The sequence below is a fragment of the Pleurodeles waltl genome, chromosome 6 (assembly GCF_031143425.1).
Source record: "Pleurodeles waltl isolate 20211129_DDA chromosome 6, aPleWal1.hap1.20221129, whole genome shotgun sequence".
NCBI classification, from domain to species: Eukaryota; Metazoa; Chordata; class Amphibia; order Caudata; family Salamandridae; genus Pleurodeles; species Pleurodeles waltl.
The window spans coordinates 151,510,078-151,529,817 of NC_090445.1; the positions used below are offsets into that span (position 1 = coordinate 151,510,078).

The 19,740-nt window shown below is 49.1% G+C and overlaps 1 protein-coding gene across 1 annotated transcript in view; it reads right to left on the reverse strand.

Moving 5' to 3' along the window:
- DNAJC7 (DnaJ heat shock protein family (Hsp40) member C7) overlaps nucleotides 1-19,740 on the reverse strand; it is a 356,596-nt gene that overhangs the window by 38,949 nt on the left and 297,907 nt on the right. The gene's annotated exons all lie outside the window — the stretch shown is intronic.

Genomic DNA, 19,740 nt, shown 5'->3' on the forward strand with positions numbered 1-19,740 from the left:
AGAGGGTGTACCCACCCTCAGGGCTAGTAGCCATTGGCTACTAACCCCCCAGACCTAAACACGCCCTTAAATTTAGTATTTAAGGGCTACCCTGAACCCTAGAAAATTAGATTCCTGCAACTACAAGAAGGACTGCCCAGCTGAAAACCCCTGCAGCGGAAGACCAGAAGACGACAACTGCCTTGGCTCCAGAAACTCACCGGCCTGTCTCCTGCCTTCCAAAGATCCTGCTCCAGCGACGCCTTCCAAAGGGACCAGCGACCTCGACATCCTCTGAGGACTGCCCCTGCTTCGAAAAGACAAGAAACTCCCGAGGACAGCGGACCTGCTCCAAGAAAAGCTGCAACTTTGTTTCCAGCAACTTTAAAGAACCCTGCAAGCTCCCCGCAAGAAGCGTGAGACTTGCCACACTGCACCCGGCGACCCCGACTCGGCTGGTGGCGATCCAACACCTCAGGAGGGACCCCAGGACTACTCTGATACTGTGAGTACCAAAACCTGTCCCCCCTGAGCCCCCACAGCGCCGCCTGCAGAGGGAATCCCGAGGCTTCCCCTGACCGCGACTCTTTGAACCTAAAGTCCCGACGCCTGGGAGAGACCCTGCACCCGCAGCCCCCAGGACCTGAAGGACCGGACTTTCACTGGAGAAGTGACCCCCAGGAGTCCCTCGCCCTTGCCCAAGTGGAGGTTTCCCCGAGGAATCCCCCCCTTGCCTGCCTGCAGCGCTGAAGAGATCCCGAGATCTCTCATAGACTAACATTGCGAACCCGACGCTTGTTTCTACACTGCACCCGGCCGCCCCCGCGCTGCTGAGGGTGAAATTTCTGTGTGGACTTGTGTCCCCCCCGGTGCCCTACAAAACCCCCCTGGTCTGCCCTCCGAAGACGCGGGTACTTACCTGCAAGCAGACCGGAACCGGGGCACCCCCTTCTCTCCATTCTAGCCTATGTGTTTTGGGCACCACTTTGAACTCTGCACCTGACCGGCCCTGAGCTGCTGGTGTGGTGACTTTGGGGTTGCTCTGAACCCCCAACGGTGGGCTACCTTGGACCAAGAACTGAGCCCTGTAAGTGTCTTACTTACCTGGTTAACCTAACAAATACTTACCTCCCCTAGGAACTGTGAAAATTGCACTAAGTGTCCACTTTTAAAACAGCTATTTGTGAATAACTTGAAAAGTATACATGCAATTTTGATGATTTGAAGTTCCTAAAGTACTTACCTGCAATACCTTTCGAATGAGATATTACATGTAGAATTTGAACCTGTGGTTCTTAAAATAAACTAAGAAAAGATATTTTTCTATACAAAACCTATTGGCTGGATTTGTCTCTGAGTGTGTGTACCTCATTTATTGTCTATGTGTATGTACAACAAATGCTTAACACTACTCCTTGGATAAGCCTACTGCTCGACCACACTACCACAAAATAGAGCATTAGTATTATCTATTTTTACCACTATTTTACCTCTAAGGGGAACCCTTGGACTCTGTGCATGCTATTCCTTACTTTGAAATAGCACATACAGAGCCAACTTCCTACATTGGTGGATCAGCGGTGGGGTACAAGACTTTGCATTTGCTGGACTACTCAGCCAATACCTGATCACACGACAAATTCCAAAATTGTCATTAGAAATTCATTTTTGCAATTTGAAATTTTTCTAAATTCTTAAAAGTCCTGCTAGGGCCTTGTGTGTTAAGTCCCTGTTTAGCATTTTCTTTTAGAGTTTAAAAATTTGTTAAAAGTTTGAAATTAGATTCTAGAAACAGTGTTAGATTCTTTAAAAAGTCTTCCAACTTTTAGCAAAATAATGTCTGATACAGAGATGAATGTGGTGGAACTCGACACCACACCTTACCTCCATCTTAAGATGAGGGAGCTAAGGTCTCTCTGTAATATCAAAAAAATAACCATTGGCTCCAGACCTACCAAAATTCAGCTCCAGGAGCTGTTGGCAGACTTTGAAAAAGCCAACCCCTCTGATGATGACATCACAGAGGAAGAAATTAGTGACTTGGAGGCCAATGTCCCTCCTCCAGTCCTAAATAGGGAGAACAGGACCCCTCAAGTCCTGTCTCCAACTGTGTTAGTCAGAAATGGTGAGTCCCTCACAGGAGGGTCCCACATTTCTGAAATCACTGAGGATGCTCTCAGTGAAGATGACCTCCTGTTAGCCAGGATGGCCAAAAGATTGGCTTTGGAAAAGCAGCTCCTAGCCATAGAAAGGGAAAGAAAAGAGATGGGCCTAGGTCCCATCGATGGTGGCAGCAACTTAAATAGGGTCAGAGATTCTCCTGACATCCTAAAAATCCCCAAAGGGATTGTAACAAAATATGAAGATGGTGATGACATCACCAAATGGTTCACAGCTTTTGAGAGGGCTTGTGTAACCAGAAAAGTGAACAGATCTCACTGGGGTGCTCTCCTTTGGGAAATGTTCACTGGAAAGTGTAGGGATAGACTCCTCACACTCTCTGGAAAAGATGCAGAATCTTATGACCTCATGAAGGGTACCCTGATTGAGGGCTTTGGATTCTCCACTGAGGAGTATAGAATTAGATTCAGGGGGGCTCAAAAATCCTCGAGCCAGACCTGGGTTGATTTTGTAGACTACTCAGTAAAAACACTAGATGGTTGGTTAACTGGAAATGAAGTGTGTGACTATGTTGGGCTTTATAATTTGTTTATGAAAGAACACATTTTAAGTAACTGCTTCAATGAAAAGTTGCATCAGTATCTGGTAGACCTAGGTCCAATTTCTCCCCAAGAATTGGGAAAGAAGGCAGACCACTGGGTCAAGACTAGGGTAACCAAAACTTCCACTGGGGGTGACCAAAAGAAAGGGGTTACAAAAACTCCCCAGGAGAAAGTGGGTAACACTAGAAACAAAGAAAAAGAGTCCTCTGTAGGCCCCCAAAAACCAGAACAGGTGGGTGGGCCCCAGGACACAACCCAAAACAAAGGTGGGTACCAGGGTAAGAACTGGGATGCCACTAAGGCATGGTGCCACAACTGTAAACAGTCTGGGCACCACACCAAGGACACTTCTTGTCCCAAAAACAAACCCCAGAACAAAATTCCTGGGGTAACCAGTGTAGCCATGGGAGATGACTCCTCAGATGAGGAGGTCTTCCTAGCCTTCAACTGGAAACAGGGCCCAACAGGTGAGTTGGAGATTCCAGAGGGAAGCAGACACTTCCACCACCTACTGGTGAATGGAATCCCAACCACTGCCCTGAGAGACACTTGTGCCAGTCACACTATTGTGCATGACAGGCTGGTGCTCTCAAACCAGTACATCCCAGGTGAGACTGCCAGGGTAAGAGTTAGCCTAGACAGGGTCACTAAGAGGCCTGTGGCTTTAGTGCCCATAGAAGTGGGTGGCACTCTTAGCTGGAGAAGGGTAGTAGTCAGTACAGACCTCCCCCTTGATTGTCTCCTTGGAAATGACTACCCAGAGGTTAGTCAGAGCTCAAGAGAGGAACTGGTCCAGTGCCAGTCCTCTCCCAAGGATTCTGGAAGTCCTGCCTCTGCAGTAAATGCAAGCAGGCCCCAGAAGAAGAAGAAAAGAAAACAGAGTAGGAAGGGTGGACAACCTTTAGCCAAGGTTACAGCAAGCCAAGGAGATTCTGCTCCAGTAGGGGAGAACTCCAAAAATGGCCCTGATAAAGTCCAACCTGACCCACAAGAAGTCCTGGCTAGTCAGGCAACTGTTAAACCTGAGTGGGTGGCTCCTCAGCTAACAGAAGAAAGAGTGGAAGAAGGGTGTTTACTACAAGATGTGGTAACCCCCCACTCCAATACAGCAGACAGGCAACCTGAACCCAAAGAAGCCTGTAACTTAGCCCCTTCCCTTTTAGGTGAAGAGCTAAAGGTGTGGTTCTGGGCACTGACAGCTGTCAGTGGCCTCTGCTGGGTGTTAGCCTTTGTGGCTGCACTATCCTTGGCATGGTGGTCAGACCCCATGCCAAATAGCAAGTTAGGCCCCCTGACCCTGTTGGTCATGGTGGGGTTACTCCAGCTCTGGGTAACCTCTTTGGGTAAGCTAGGGATGACCCTGGCTAAGATAAGATTAGCAGAGGTGGAGACCTCTAAACCCAAAATAAAAAGAATGGGTGGAGACATTGAAGAAGCAGACAAGAGGCAATTCAGACTAGGTCCTATCACTGTGGAAGTGGGTCAGTTCCCCAAAGGGAATGACCTGAACAGAAGGATGTAAGGCAGAGTAGGCCCTGCAACTAACCAGCCTATTTCTCCTACTCTTCCTCGCCTGACAGACTAGGAAGACTCTCCCAGCTTGGGCTGAGTCTCCTGGCCTGTGGGCTGGGGGGGGCTTGTGTAAAGAAATGGCTCCCTGTTGCAGTTACCCCCCACTTTTTGCCTGATACTGATGCTGACTTGACTGAGAAGTGTGCTGGGACCCTGCTAACCAGGCCCCAGCACCAGTGTTCCTTCACCTAAAATGTACCATTGTATCCACAATTGGCACACCCTGGCATTCAGATAAGTCCCTTGTAACTGGTACTTCTAGTACCAAGGGCCCTGATGCCAAGGAAGGTCTCTAAGGGCTGCAGCATGTCTTATGCCACCCTAGAGACCCCTCACTCAGCACAGACACACTGCTTACAAGCCTGTGTGTGCTAGTGAGAACAAAATGAGTAAGTCGACATGGCACTCCCCTCAGGGTGCCATGCCAGCCTCTCACTGCCTATGCAGTATAGGTAAGACACCCCTCTAGCAGGCCTTACAGCCCTAAGGCAGGGTGCACTATACCATAGGTGAGGGTACCAGTGCATGAGCACTGTGCCCCTACAGTGTCTAAACAAAACCTTAGACATTGTAAGTGCAGGGTAGCCATAAGAGTATATGGTCTGGGAGTCTGTTTTACACGAACTCCACAGCACCATAATGGCTACACTGAAAAATGGGAAGTTTGGTATCAAACTTCTCAGCACAATAAATGCACACTGATGCAAGTGTACATTTTAGTGTAAAATACACCACAGAGGGCACCTTAGAGGTGCCCCCTGAAACTTAACCAACTAGCTGTGTAGGCTGACTGGTTCCAGCAGCCTGCCACACTAGAGACATGTTGCTGGCCCCATGGGGAGAGTGCCTTTGTCACTCTGAGGCCAGTAACAAAGCCTGCACTGGGTGGAGATGCTAACACCTCCCCCAGGCAGGAGCTGTGACACCTGGCGGGTGAGCCTCAAAGGCTCACCCCTTTGTCACAGCCCAGCAGGGCACTCCAGCTTAGTGGAGTTGCCCGCCCCCTCCGGCCACGGCCCCCACTTTTGGCGGCAAGGCTGGAGGGAACAAAGAAAGCAACAAGGAGGAGTCACTGACCAGTCAGGACAGCCCCTAAGGTGTCCTGAGCTGAAGTGACTCTAACTTTTAGAAATCCTCCATCTTGCAGATGGAGGATTCCCCCAATAGGGTTAGGATTGTGACCCCCTCCCCTTGGGAGGAGGAACAAAGAGGGTGTACCCACCCTCAGGGCTAGTAGCCATTGGCTACTAACCCCCCAGACCTAAACACGCCCTTAAATTTAGTATTTAAGGGCTACCCTGAACCCTAGAAAATTAGATTCCTGCAACTACAAGAAGAAGGACTGCCCAGCTGAAAACCCCTGCAGCGGAAGACCAGAAGACGACAACTGCCTTGGCTCCAGAAACTCACCGGCCTGTCTCCTGCCTTCCAAAGATCCTGCTCCAGCGACGCCTTCCAAAGGGACCAGCGACCTCGACATCCTCTGAGGACTGCCCCTGCTTCGAAAAGACAAGAAACTCCCGAGGACAGCGGACCTGCTCCAAGAAAAGCTGCAACTTTGTTTCCAGCAACTTTAAAGAACCCTGCAAGCTCCCCGCAAGAAGCGTGAGACTTGCCACACTGCACCCGGCGACCCCGACTCGGCTGGTGGCGATCCAACACCTCAGGAGGGACCCCAGGACTACTCTGATACTGTGAGTACCAAAACCTGTCCCCCCTGAGCCCCCACAGCGCCGCCTGCAGAGGGAATCCCGAGGCTTCCCCTGACCGCGACTCTTTGAACCTAAAGTCCCGACGCCTGGGAGAGACCCTGCACCCGCAGCCCCCAGGACCTGAAGGACCGGACTTTCACTGGAGAAGTGACCCCCAGGAGTCCCTCGCCCTTGCCCAAGTGGAGGTTTCCCCGAGGAATCCCCCCCTTGCCTGCCTGCAGCGCTGAAGAGATCCCGAGATCTCTCATAGACTAACATTGCGAACCCGACGCTTGTTTCTACACTGCACCCGGCCGCCCCCGCGCTGCTGAGGGTGAAATTTCTGTGTGGACTTGTGTCCCCCCCGGTGCCCTACAAAACCCCCCTGGTCTGCCCTCCGAAGACGCGGGTACTTACCTGCAAGCAGACCGGAACCGGGGCACCCCCTTCTCTCCATTCTAGCCTATGTGTTTTGGGCACCACTTTGAACTCTGCACCTGACCGGCCCTGAGCTGCTGGTGTGGTGACTTTGGGGTTGCTCTGAACCCCCAACGGTGGGCTACCTTGGACCAAGAACTGAGCCCTGTAAGTGTCTTACTTACCTGGTTAACCTAACAAATACTTACCTCCCCTAGGAACTGTGAAAATTGCACTAAGTGTCCACTTTTAAAACAGCTATTTGTGAATAACTTGAAAAGTATACATGCAATTTTGATGATTTGAAGTTCCTAAAGTACTTACCTGCAATACCTTTCGAATGAGATATTACATGTAGAATTTGAACCTGTGGTTCTTAAAATAAACTAAGAAAAGATATTTTTCTATACAAAACCTATTGGCTGGATTTGTCTCTGAGTGTGTGTACCTCATTTATTGTCTATGTGTATGTACAACAAATGCTTAACACTACTCCTTGGATAAGCCTACTGCTCGACCACACTACCACAAAATAGAGCATTAGTATTATCTATTTTTACCACTATTTTACCTCTAAGGGGAACCCTTGGACTCTGTGCATGCTATTCCTTACTTTGAAATAGCACATACAGAGCCAACTTCCTACAGGGGGGCTCAAAAATCCTCGAGCCAGACCTGGGTTGACTTTGTAGACTACTCAGTAAAAACACTAGATGGTTGGATTCAAGGCAGTGGTGTAAGTAATTATGATGGGCTGTACAATTTATTTGTGAAAGAACACCTGTTAAGTAATTGTTTCAATGATAAACTGCATCAGCATCTGGTAGACCTAGGACCAATTTCTCCCCAAGAATTGGGAAAGAAGGCGGACCATTGGGTCAAGACAAGGGTGTCCAAAACTTCCACAGGGGGTGACCAAAAGAAAGGGGTCACAAAACCTCCCCAGGGGAAAGGTGGTGAGACAGCCAAAAATAAAAATAGTCAAGAGTCTTCTAAAGGCCCCCAAAAACCTGCACAGGAGGGTGGGCCCAGAGCCTCTTCACAAAACAATCCTGGGTACAAGGGTAAAAACTTTGATCCCAAAAAGGCCTGGTGTCGAAACTGTAGTCAGTCTGGACACCAAACTGGAGACAAGGCCTGTCCCAAGAAAAGTTCCACTCCAAACTCCAATCCAGGTAACACTGGAATGGCTAGTCTCCAAGTGGGATCAACAGTGTGCCCAGAGCAAATCAGGGTCAACACTGAAGCTACTCTAGTCTCTGAGGGTGGGGTGGATTTAGCCACACTAGCTGCCTGGCCTCCTAACATGCAAAAATACAGGCAGCAGCTCTTTATTAATGGGACAAGTGTAGAGGGCCTGAGGGATACAGGTGCCAGTGTCACCATGGTGACAGAGAAACTGGTTTCCCCTGGCCAATACCTGACTGGAAAAACGTATACAGTCACCAATGCTGACAATCAAACTAAAGCACATCCCATGGCAATGGTAACTTTAGAATGGGGAGGGGTCAATGGCCTGAAACAGGTGGTGGTCTCCTCAAACATCCCAGTAGACTGTCTGCTTGGAAATGACCTGGAGTCCTCAGCATGGGCTGAGGTAGAACTAAAAACCCATGCAGCCATGCTGGGTATCCCTGAACTGGTGTGTGTAAAAACAAGAGCACAATGCAAGGCACAGGGTGAAAAAGTAGAGCTGGAGTCTGGAAAAATGGCCCAGCCTACCAAGAGAAAAGGAAAGTCAGTTGGGAAACCAACTGCAACACAGTCAGAAAAAGGGAACCTCTCTTCTCAGGAAGAAGTTCTGCCCTCTGAGGGAACTGAGCCTTTGGAGCTTGAACCTTATCAGGTTGAGCTCTTAGGCCCAGGGGGACCCTCAAGGGAGGAGCTGTGTAAGGGACAAGAAACCTGTCCCTCTCTTGAAGGCCTTAGGCAGCAAGCTGCTGAAGAGTCCAAGGGCAAGAAAAATGGAACACATAGGGTCTATTGGGAAGATGGACTCCTGTACACTGAGGCCAGAGACCCCAAACCTGGTGCCACTAGGAGAGTGGTAGTGCCTCAGTCGTTCAGAGAGTTTATTCTGACCTTAGCCCATGATATTCCCCTTGCTGGGCATTTGGGACAAACCAAGACGTGGGAGAGGTTAGTCAACCACTTCTACTGGCCAAATATGTCCCAGAAGGTTAAGGAGTTTTGCCTCTCCTGCCCCACCTGTCAATCCAGTGGTAAGACAGGTGGGCACCCAAAGGCCCCCCTCATTCCACTTCCAGTGGTGGGGGTCCCCTTTGAAAGAGTGGGTGTGGACATAGTTGGTCCACTGGAACCTCCCACAGCCTCAGGAAATATGTACATCCTAGTAGTAGTGGATCATGCTACTAGGTATCCTGAAGCTATTCCCCTTAGGTCGACTACTGCCCCTGCAGTAGCCAAGGCCCTCATTGGTATCTTTACCAGAGTGGGTTTCCCTAAGGAGGTGGTGTCTGACAGAGGTACCAACTTCATGTCAGCATACCTAAAACACATGTGGAATGAGTGTGGAGTGACTTACAAATTCACTACACCATACCATCCACAAACTAATGGCTTAGTTGAGAGATTCAACAAGACATTAAAAGGCATGATCATGGGGCTCCCAGAAAAACTCAAAAGGAGATGGGATGTCCTCTTGCCATGTCTGCTTTTTGCTTACAGAGAGGTGCCACAGAAGGGAGTAGGATTCTCACCCTTTGAACTTCTGTTTGGCCACCCTGTAAGGGGACCACTTGCTCTTGTTAAAGAAGGCTGGGAGAGACCTCTTCATGAGCCTAAACAAGACATAGTGGACTATGTACTTGGCCTTCGCTCTAGAATGGCAGAGTACATGGAAAAGGCAACCAAAAACCTTGAGGCCAGCCAACAGCTCCAGAAGTTTTGGTATGACCAAAAGGCTGCACTGGTTGAGTTCCAACCAGGGCAGAAAGTCTGGGTTCTGGAGCCTGTGGCTCCCAGGGCACTCCAGGACAAATGGAGTGGCCCTTACCCAGTGCTAGAAAGGAAGAGTCAGGTCACCTACCTGGTGGACCTGGGCACAAGCAGGAGCCCCAAGAGGGTGATCCATGTGAACCGCCTTAAGCTCTTCCATGACAGGGCTGATGTGAATCTGTTGATGGTAACAGATGAGGATTAGGAGGCAGAGAGTGAACCTCTCCCTGATCTTCTGTCATCAGACCCAAAAGATGGCTCAGTAGATGGAGTGATCTACTCAGACACCCTCTCTGGCCAACAACAAGCTGATTGTAGGAGAGTCCTACAACAGTTTCCTGAACTCTTCTCCTTAACCCCTGGTCAGACACACCTGTGTACCCATGATGTGGACACAGGAGACAGCATGCCTGTCAAAAACAAAATCTTTAGACAGTCTGACCATGTTAAGGAAAGCATCAAGGTGGAAGTCCACAAGATGCTAGAATTGGGAGTAATTGAGCGCTCTGACAGCCCCTGGGCTAGCCCAGTGGTCTTAGTCCCCAAACCTCACACCAAAGATGGAAAGAAAGAGATGAGGTTTTGTGTGGACTACAGAGGGCTCAATTCTGTCACCAAGACAGATGCTCATCCAATTCCTAGAGCTGATGAGCTCATAGATAAATTAGGTGCTGCCAAATTCTTAAGTACCTTTGACTTGACAGCAGGGTACTGGCAAATAAAAATGGCACCTGGAGCAAAAGAGAAAACAGCATTCTCCACACCTGATGGGCATTATCAGTTTACTGTTATGCCCTTTGGTTTAAAGAATGCCCCTGCCACCTTCCAAAGGTTGGTGAATCAAGTCCTTGCTGGCTTGGAGTCCTTTAGCACAGCTTATCTTGATGATATTGCTGTCTTTAGCTCCACCTGGCAGGATCACCTGGTCCACCTGAAGAAGGTTTTGAAGGCCCTGCAATCTGCAGGCCTCTCTATCAAGGCATCCAAATGCCAGATAGGGCAGGGAACTGTGGTTTACTTGGGCCACCTTGTAGGTGGAGGCCAAGTTCAGCCACTCCAACCCAAGATCCAGACTATTCTGGACTGGGTAGCTCCAAAAACCCAGACTCAAGTCAGGGCATTCCTTGGCTTGACTGGGTATTACAGGAGGTTTGTGAAGGGATATGGATCCATTGTGACAGCCCTCACTGAACTCACCTCCAAGAAAATGCCCAAGAAAGTGAACTGGACTGTGGAATGCCAACAGGCCTTTGACACCCTGAAACAAGCAATGTGCTCAGCACCAGTTCTAAAAGCTCCAGATTATTCTAAACAGTTCATTGTGCAGACAGATGCCTCTGAACATGGGATAGGGGCAGTTTTGTCCCAAACAAATGATGATGGCCTTGACCAGCCTGTTGCTTTCATTAGCAGGAGGTTACTCCCCAGGGAGCAGCGTTGGAGTGCCATTGAGAGGGAGGCCTTTGCTGTGGTTTGGTCCCTGAAGAAGCTGAGACCATACCTCTTTGGGACTCACTTCCTAGTTCAAACTGACCACAGACCTCTCAAATGGCTGATGCAAATGAAAGGTGAAAATCCTAAACTGTTGAGGTGGTCCATCTCCCTACAGGGAATGGACTTTATAGTGGAACACAGACCTGGGACTGCCCATGCCAATGCAGATGGCCTTTCCAGGTTCTTCCACTTAGAAAATGAAGACTCTCTTGGGAAAGGTTAGTCTCATCCTCTTTCGTTTGGGGGGGGGGGGGGGGGGTTGTGTAAGGAAATGCCTCCTTGGCATGGTTGCCCCCTGACTTTTTGCCTTTGCTGATGCTATGTTTACAATTGAAAGTGTGCTGAGGCCTGCTAACCAGGCCCCAGCACCAGTGTTCTTTCCCTAACCTGTACTTTTGTATCCACAATTGGCAGACCCTGGCATCCAGATAAGTCCCTTGTAACTGGTACTTCTAGTACCAAGGGCCCTGATGCCAAGGAAGGTCTCTAAGGGCTGCAGCATGTCTTATGACACCCTGGAGACCTCTCACTCAGCACAGACACACTGCTTGCCAGCTTGTGTGTGCTAGTAAGAACAAAACGAGTAAGTCGACATGGCACTCCCCTCAGGGTGCCATGCCAGCCTCTCACTGCCTATGCAAGTATAGGTCAGTCAGCCCTCTAGCAGGCCTTACAGCCCTAAGGCAGGGTGCACTATACCATAGGTGAGGGTACCAGTGCATGAGCATGGTACCCCTACAGTGTCTAAACAAAACCTTAGACATTGTAAGTGCAGGGTAGCCATAAGAGTATATGGTCTGGGAGTTTGTCAAACACGAACTCCACAGCACCATAATGGCTACACTGAAAACTGGGAAGTTTGGTATCAAACTTCTCAGCACAATAAATGCACACTGATGCCAGTGTACATTTTATTGCAAAATACACCCCAGAGGGCACCTTAGAGGTGCCCCCTGAAACTTAACCGACTGTCTGTGTAGGCTGACTAGTTCCAGCAGCCTGCCACACTAGAGACATGTTGCTGGCCCCATGGGGAGAGTGCCTTTGTCACTCTGAGGCCAGTAACAAAGCCTGCACTGGGTGGAGATGCTAACACCTCCCCCAGGCAGGAGCTGTAACACCTGGCGGTGAGCCTCAAAGGCTCACCCCTTTGTCACAGCCCAGCAGGGCACTCCAGCTTAGTGGAGTTGCCCGCCCCCTCCGGCCACGGCCCCCACTTTTGGCGGCAAGGCTGGAGGGAACAAAGAAAGCAACAAGGAGGAGTCACTGGCCAGTCAGGACAGCCCCTAAGGTGTCCTGAGCTGAAGTGACTCTAACTTTTAGAAATCCTCCATCTTGCAGATGGAGGATTCCCCCAATAGGGTTAGGATTGTGACCCCCTCCCCTTGGGAGGAGGCACAAAGAGGGTGTACCCACCCTCAGGGCTAGTAGCCATTGGCTACTAACCCCCCAGACCTAAACACGCCCTTAAATTTAGTATTTAAGGGCTACCCTGAACCCTAGAAAATTAGATTCCTGCAAACTACAAGAAGAAGGACTGCCTAGCTGAAAACCCCTGCAGAGGAAGATCAGAAGACGACAACTGCCTTGGCTCCAGAAACTCACCGGCCTGTCTCCTGCCTTCCAAAGAACTCTGCTCCAGCGACGCCTTCCAAGGGACCAGCGACCTCTGAATCCTCTGAGGACTGCCCTGCTTCGAAAAAGACAAGAAACTCCCGAGGACAGCGGACCTGCTCCAAAAAGACTGCAACTTTGTTTCAAGGAGCAGCTTTAAAGACCCCTGCAACTCCCCGCAAGAAGCGTGAGACTTGCAACACTGCACCCGGCGACCTCGACTCGGCTGGTGGAGAACCAACACCTCAGGGAGGACCCCCGGACTACTCTACGACTGTGAGTACCAAAACCTGTCCCCCCTGAGCCCCCACAGCGCCGCCTGCAGAGGGAATCCCGAGGCTTCCCCTGACCGCGACCCTCTGAAACCTAAGTCCCGACACCTGGAAAAGACCCTGCACCCGCAGCCCCCAGGACCGGAAGGACCGAACTTTCACTGGAGGAGTGACCCCCAGGAGTCCCTCTCCCTTGCCCAAGTGGAGGTTTCCCCGAGGAAGCCCCCCCTTGCCTGCCTGCAGCGCTAAAGAGATCCCTTGATCTCTCATAGACTAACATTGCGAACCCGACGCTTGTTCTTACACTGCACCCGGCCGCCCCCGCGCCGCTGAGGGTGAAATTTCTGTGTGGGCTTGTGTCCCCCCCGGTGCCCTACAAAACCCCCCTGGTCTGCCCTCCGAAGACGCGGGTACTTACCTGCAAGCAGACCGGAACCGGGGCACCCCCTTCTCTCCATTATAGCCTATGTGTTTTGGGCACCACTTTGAACTCTGCACCTGACCGGCCCTGAGCTGCTGGTGTGGTGACTTTGGGGTTGCTCTGAACCCCCAACGGTGGGCTACCTTGGACCAAGAACTGAACCCTGTAAGTGTCTTACTTACCTGGTAAAACTAACAAAAACTTACCTCCCCTAGGAACTGTGAAAATTGCACTAAGTGTCCACTTTTAAAACAGCTATTTGTGAATAACTTGAAAAGTATACATGCAATTGAAATGATTCAAAGTTACTAATGTACTTACCTGCAATACCTTTCAAACAAGATATTACATGTTACATTTGAACCTGTGGTTCTTAAAATAAACTAAGAAAATATATTTTTCTATAACAAAACCTATTGGCTGGATTTGTCTGAGTGTGTGTACCTCATTTATTGTCTATGTGTATGTACAACAAATGCTTAACACTACTCCTTGGATAAGCCTACTGCTCGACCACACTACCACAAAATAGAGCATTAGTATTATCTATTTTTACCACTATTTTACCTCTAAGGGGAACCCTCGGACTCTGTGCATGCTATTCCTTACTTTGAAATAGCACATACAGAGCCAACTTCCTACAGCTGGGGAACTCGTAATGACCAGTGTCCAGCACAAGCATTTAAAATGGCTTTCCTGTTCACTTACTATGTCTCAGAATAGAGAAACATAGCAGGGGCATATCTGCTCATGCATATATGTCATCACATGTGCCTTGATGCACCCTGCCTTAGGGATGCCTTACACCGGGCGCATGCAGTGGTAGGGGACCTGGCACACAGGGGTGTGCAACAGGTCGTTTTCAATTTAGCCTGCACCAACACACCCAGTCTGCAATGGCCGCACTGTGTGGATTTGGTGAGGGGTCCCTGTTGAATCCTCCCTCCCTAGGGCTTGACATGAGCCGTTTAAGAAAACTAAATCAGTGGCAGAGCAGGAATTCGAGGATTGTTTACCCTGATGCCATGTAAAACGTCTGCCTTTACCACATCTATCCTTATCGGTCTGGTGTAGCAATGGTTGAGAAGGCCGACACTGCCTATGTTAGCTCCTAAATTTTATGAATTGACAGGGGAATTACTGTGCTGCGCCAATTGCCCCCTAAGAGTGCTCAGTCGCTCAACTATACTTAAAACTTTCTAGCACCTTAGTCACCTTTTCCCAGAAGAGCCTGGACCCATTAAACAGCACCAGAATGATTTTCTTCTTGAAATATAAGGTTAGGCATGACGAAAGAGAAGGTAATATGGAAGAAAGAATGGAAAAAAAAAGTGTTTTCAAGTCATGCCATGAACCCAAAACGGCCCAGAAGGCTTTCTGCCCACTTGCCCTCTCTCCCAAGTGACAGAACGCACACTACATAAATAAATTGCAGTGGATGCCAGGTATTTTTTTTTTTATTGAGTGGCAACCAACTTGTCTTTGCATCAGGACACATCCCCACTCAAAGCCCAAACAGTCTTTCTGTATCAGGCTGGGTCAGCCGACAACCAGAGAATTCTATGAACCCTGGGCAATCATGAAACCTTGAGACCAAGGCTAAACCAGGACGGTGTGGCTTGTGTTAATCCCACTAGTTTTTTAAATGTCAAACATTGACTAAAATCAGATTTTACTGAAAAATGCCGTCGGGGAAGGAGGTTAAAAAAAAACAACACCAAAAAACACAGATGAAAACATTGTCACCTATTCCCATTTTGTTCTGTTATTTTTTATTCCAATTATTTATTTTTTCAACCAAGTTTTTTTGAGGAAAACTAGTGGTCTACACAAATGAACTAATGCTGAACTGTGAATGTTGTAGAGGTTACAGAAATGTACAGTCTTCAATGGGTTTCACATCTGCTTGTAACACTAAAATGCAAGTAGACAGAAGCCATAAAAACAGTCAAATAAATCAACTACCACTATAGTATAAAGAAAAAAAAAAAAAGGTTTCTTTCACAACTCTGCTTATTCCTGAAAGCTAGAAAGACTCAATTGAGCACAACATTCTTTTGTTAATGACATTTTTAGGAGGGGAGGAAAAAAAAAAAAGAAAAAAGAAAAGTGTCATTCCTGTAGGAAGCTGGCCTGGCGTGTGGTAAGCATCTATGGTGTTATGGTCTTGTACCCGGTCCAGGTATCCCCTATTAGTGAAGTGTATGCAGTGTCTAGGAAGCCAGGGCTCTCTAGTGGTAGTTGTGTTGTGGATGAGCAGCCAAGACTTATCTAGGAGACATGCAAAGCTTATGCAATGCCACTATAGTCACACAGCACTTACACATTTGAAAGAACCACACAGTGTTACAAAAATAAAGGCACTTTATGACAGTAACACAAATACTAGAACACTGAATAGGCAATCCCCCAACTGAAGTTAAGTAAACACCATATTGTATGCACATTGGTAAAAGCAACAGCAAATAGTGAGGGCCTTAGGGGAGGGCCAAACCATATATTAAACAAGCATTTGCAATGCAATATGTCTGGCGTTTGCTAGAGTTAGAGCTATTAGATTTGTAAACTCCTAACTGGACTTTTCTTGCCACATGAACTGTTTCACATAAGCGAGGCGACAGCTGCCATGAGCGCAAAGCAGACACACAAAAGGAAACAGAAGTTTGCTCGCAGTGAAACGTATCAGCCAAAGTGCAATTATCCATGTAACCGTCAAAACTGCAATTATTCATGTAACAGGGTCGATCTCATGCAAAGCATTCAACTACTGCCCAGCGAGATCGCACTGCCTACAAAAAAAAGTAGCTCGGAAAACATGGAGCCTTGTCCGTTTACAGTAGTTGGCCGGTGCGCTCGAGGAGGGCTAAACAACGGAAAAGGCAGGATGTATGCATGCCTTTCACTAATGAAATCAAGCAAATTTTAAAAGGCAACCCCACAAACCAATCAAACTGATGGGCATGCCAAGGGCGTGTTTACAAGCACATAGACCGATTACAACAGGGACAGAGCGCTTTCGCGCTCGACCCTAAAAAGTGGAATGTGAAAGGCAGTTCCCCACCCAAGGAAGTGTAATCAGCGGAAGGGAGCTGGGGGAACTAGGAACCCCAAGAGGTGAGTAACAGAGTGACCCCCACGACCAGGGGGGCAGAGATAAGTACCAGATTTTCTCCAAAACCCAACAGCAGGACTTTGGAAAACGGTTGTGCAAGACCCAACCAAGACTGGAAGAACCGAAAGGTGGATCCTGACAGAAGAGGACCTGCAAAGGAAGGGGACCAAGTCCAGTTCGAGCTGGGGTGTCCAGTTTTGACAGGAGCCACTACCCACCCTTCTGTGGATGCAGGACCAGGTCGACTTTGGACAAAGAAGGTCAGCAGCGCAGCACATGAGCTGAAGAGGAGTCCCACAAGTGATGCAAATGACGTCCCACGTTGGCGGTCGAGATGTGGTCTGTTAATGGTGCTGGAAAACCACCAACTTTCATTTGCCAACGCATGAGCCAGAGAAGAAGGTTGGAAAGGCTGGAGAGGACCTGCAAGGTCCAGGGGACTTGACCCAAGGAGGGGAGTCCGGGGTGACCCTCAGCAGCTGGGAGTCACAAGAAGAGAAGGCAGCCGGCACAGGAGTCCCAGTAAGGCCAACTCAGCACACATGAAGAGGAATCCCACGTCACTGGAGCAGCAGGCAGAAGACTGTGCTTTGCAGGAGGAATGCTGGGGGCCTGAAGATCCTTTGGAGGAGGAACAATCAAGCCTTGGTAGCTACAAGAGTCGAGGTGCACAGGGGTACTGTCCTGTGAGGAGAGGCAAGTCTCCCATCTCCCAAGTCGGACAGCTGGTAGAGAGGACCAAGGGGACCACTCCAGACCACCACCTGTGATGCAGGATCCATGCAGCTCTGGAGGAGAGAAAATTGACACAGCCAGTTGTCGCAGTTGGTGCCTGCAGATGCAGAGGAGTTACTTCTTCCGTCCAAGGGAGATTCCTTCTTACTTCTTGCGCAAGCTGAAGACTCGTCGCCCTCAGAGGATGCACAGCCAGCGAAATGTTGCAGTTGCTAGAAAGAGCTGGAGAAACAATGTTGCAGAGCTGTAGTTGTGGATTGTCGGTTCCTGGAGGGTCCAGTTGTATTTCCAGTGGCCAGAAGATGAAGTAAACGATGCAGAGGAGTCCTGCTGGAATCTTGCACGTCGAATTTGAGGACACACCCAAGAGGGAGACCCTAAAGAGCCCAGGAAGGGGGATTGGCCACCTAGCAGGGTGACCACCTATCATGAGGGGGCTGTGACGTCAGCTAACTAACCTGGTCGCTCAGATGCTCCCAGGGGCCACTGTCCACCTTGGATTTAAGATGGCAGAATCAAGTGACCACCTGAAGGAGCTCTGGGCACCACCCCTAGGGTGGTGCTGGACAGGGGAGTAGTCACTCCCATCTCCATAGTCCCGTTTCCCGCCAGTGCTGGGACCAGCGGACGGGTGCAAACCGGTTTATGCAAGGAGGGCACCAAATCTGCCCTTCAAAGCAAACTTATGGCTTGGGAAGGCTACTCCTCCCAAGCCATGTAATACCTTTTCCAAGGGAGAGGGTGTTACCTCCCTCTCCCACAGGAAATCCTTTGTTTTGCCTTCCTCTGCCTGAGCTGGTCAGGCAGCAGCAGGGCAGAAACCTGTCTGAGGCATGGCAGGAGCACGGGCTGCTTGAAAAACCCCAGAAGAATGGTAGGAGCCATGCTGGGGTCCTTTAAGGAGCCCCCAGAGTGCATAGAATCCTACAACCAATACTACCAACAGTACTGGGGTATGATTCCGACATGTTTGATACCAAACATGCCCAGGTCTGGAGTTACCATTCTGTAGCTGGACACAGGAAGTGACCTGTGTCCAGTCCACAGGTAAAATGGCTTCCCCCCACTTACGAAGGTGGAGTTTGTAGGGGCACCTCTGCTCATGCGGGGGTACCCTCACACACAGGTACCTGCACCCTGCCCTTTGGGCTAGGAGGGCATACCATAGGGGTGACTTACAGTGACCTGGTGCAGTGCCCTGCAGTGAAAGAGTGCATGCACCTTTTCACGCAGCCTGAAATGGCAGGCCTGCAGAGACACACAGTGTATGGGCTCCCATAGGTGGCACAAGACATACTGCAGCCCATGGGGAACACCTGGTGCCCCAATGCCCTGGGTACCCAAGTACCATATACTAGGGACTTATATGGGGGCACTAGTATGCCAATTGTGGGGTGTGCAAAGTCCTAAGCAACCACATTTAGAGGGAGAGAGCACAATCCCTGGGGTCCTGGTTAGCAGTACCCCAGTGAAAACAGTCAAAACACACTGACAGCGGGCAAAACGTGGGGGTAACCATGCCAAAAAGAGGGTACTTTCCTACAATTCCTGCACAGCACTTTTTTCTATTGAAAAAAAAGCTAGATTTTGATTGGCATTTTTTCGATTTTCTCTAGAGGATTCCAGAAACTCTTTGTATCTTCAGCAGCTAAAGAGTTAAGGATTCTTGTACACTGCCCCAGAAAATAGGGTCCACCTCATTCATGTTTGCCATACTATCAACGGTAACTAGGTCTGCACAGATTACATACTTTGCAACATCCTACCCATTAAGTACTGTCCGAACCAGAGAAGATGAGGGCCTCTGTGACTGCTGGCAATAGCTTGCTGGAAATGCCAGACAAAGCATGTGTGTACCTGCCTAACAAAATTATATTTACATACTTAAGGGCCAAGCTTGCTGAAGAAAACTTTTTTTTTTTTTTTAACTAATAAGGCTCTCAGGTATAGGGTGCTTTGTTAGGAAGTCTGGATCACCGGGCGCAGATCTATGTGATAGGCCCACTGGCCGATTGATGGCATGCATGAACATTGTTTGGACCATGAAGCCACCAAAGCATTAATGGTGGCATCATTAAATGGTAGAATGGTCTTGGAGAACTTGGACTCGGTTGGAGAATTTCTGTAAGAATGTTGGTTATGGCTCAATGAACAGACCTATCACCTAAGTGGCTCTCCGGAACACCACTGCAAACAGGGCACTTTCCTCTCTTGGTGGCTCATGTGCAAAGTCAAACTCTGTTTCAGGGTAGGTATCTAGCCCACTGTTCAAGTATATGGCATCATCAGTATAGTACAGGAGGAATAGCCGATCCGCATTATCAGTGTCCTGAGGGTCCTTATTTCTTACTTGTATAATATCAGGATCAGAGCCAAATTGAGCAAAGCCTCTGCTAGTAGTTATATAGCAGAAGAGGCATTGGTTTGAAGTCCAGCTGTACAACTATCAGTTACACTTTTTTAATCTCGTAGTATGGCATCAGTCGCAGTCGCTCCAACAGTGGTTTGAGGTCAGACATTGGTGTAAGCACTGGATCTTCAATTAGTGCAGATGGAGTCAGTATCAGCATAGCAGGAACCGGTGTAGATTAGTGCACCAGAGTCAGTATGGCCCTGTAAGGGGAGCCAAAGAGACTGACTACGTTAGGGGAGGTCCTGCTGGTAGTACTCCATGAGCTCCAAGGGGCTTGAAGACACAGTAGAGGGACCCAGAATCTCAAATATTTTCAGCCCAGCCTAGGAAACCCAGGGC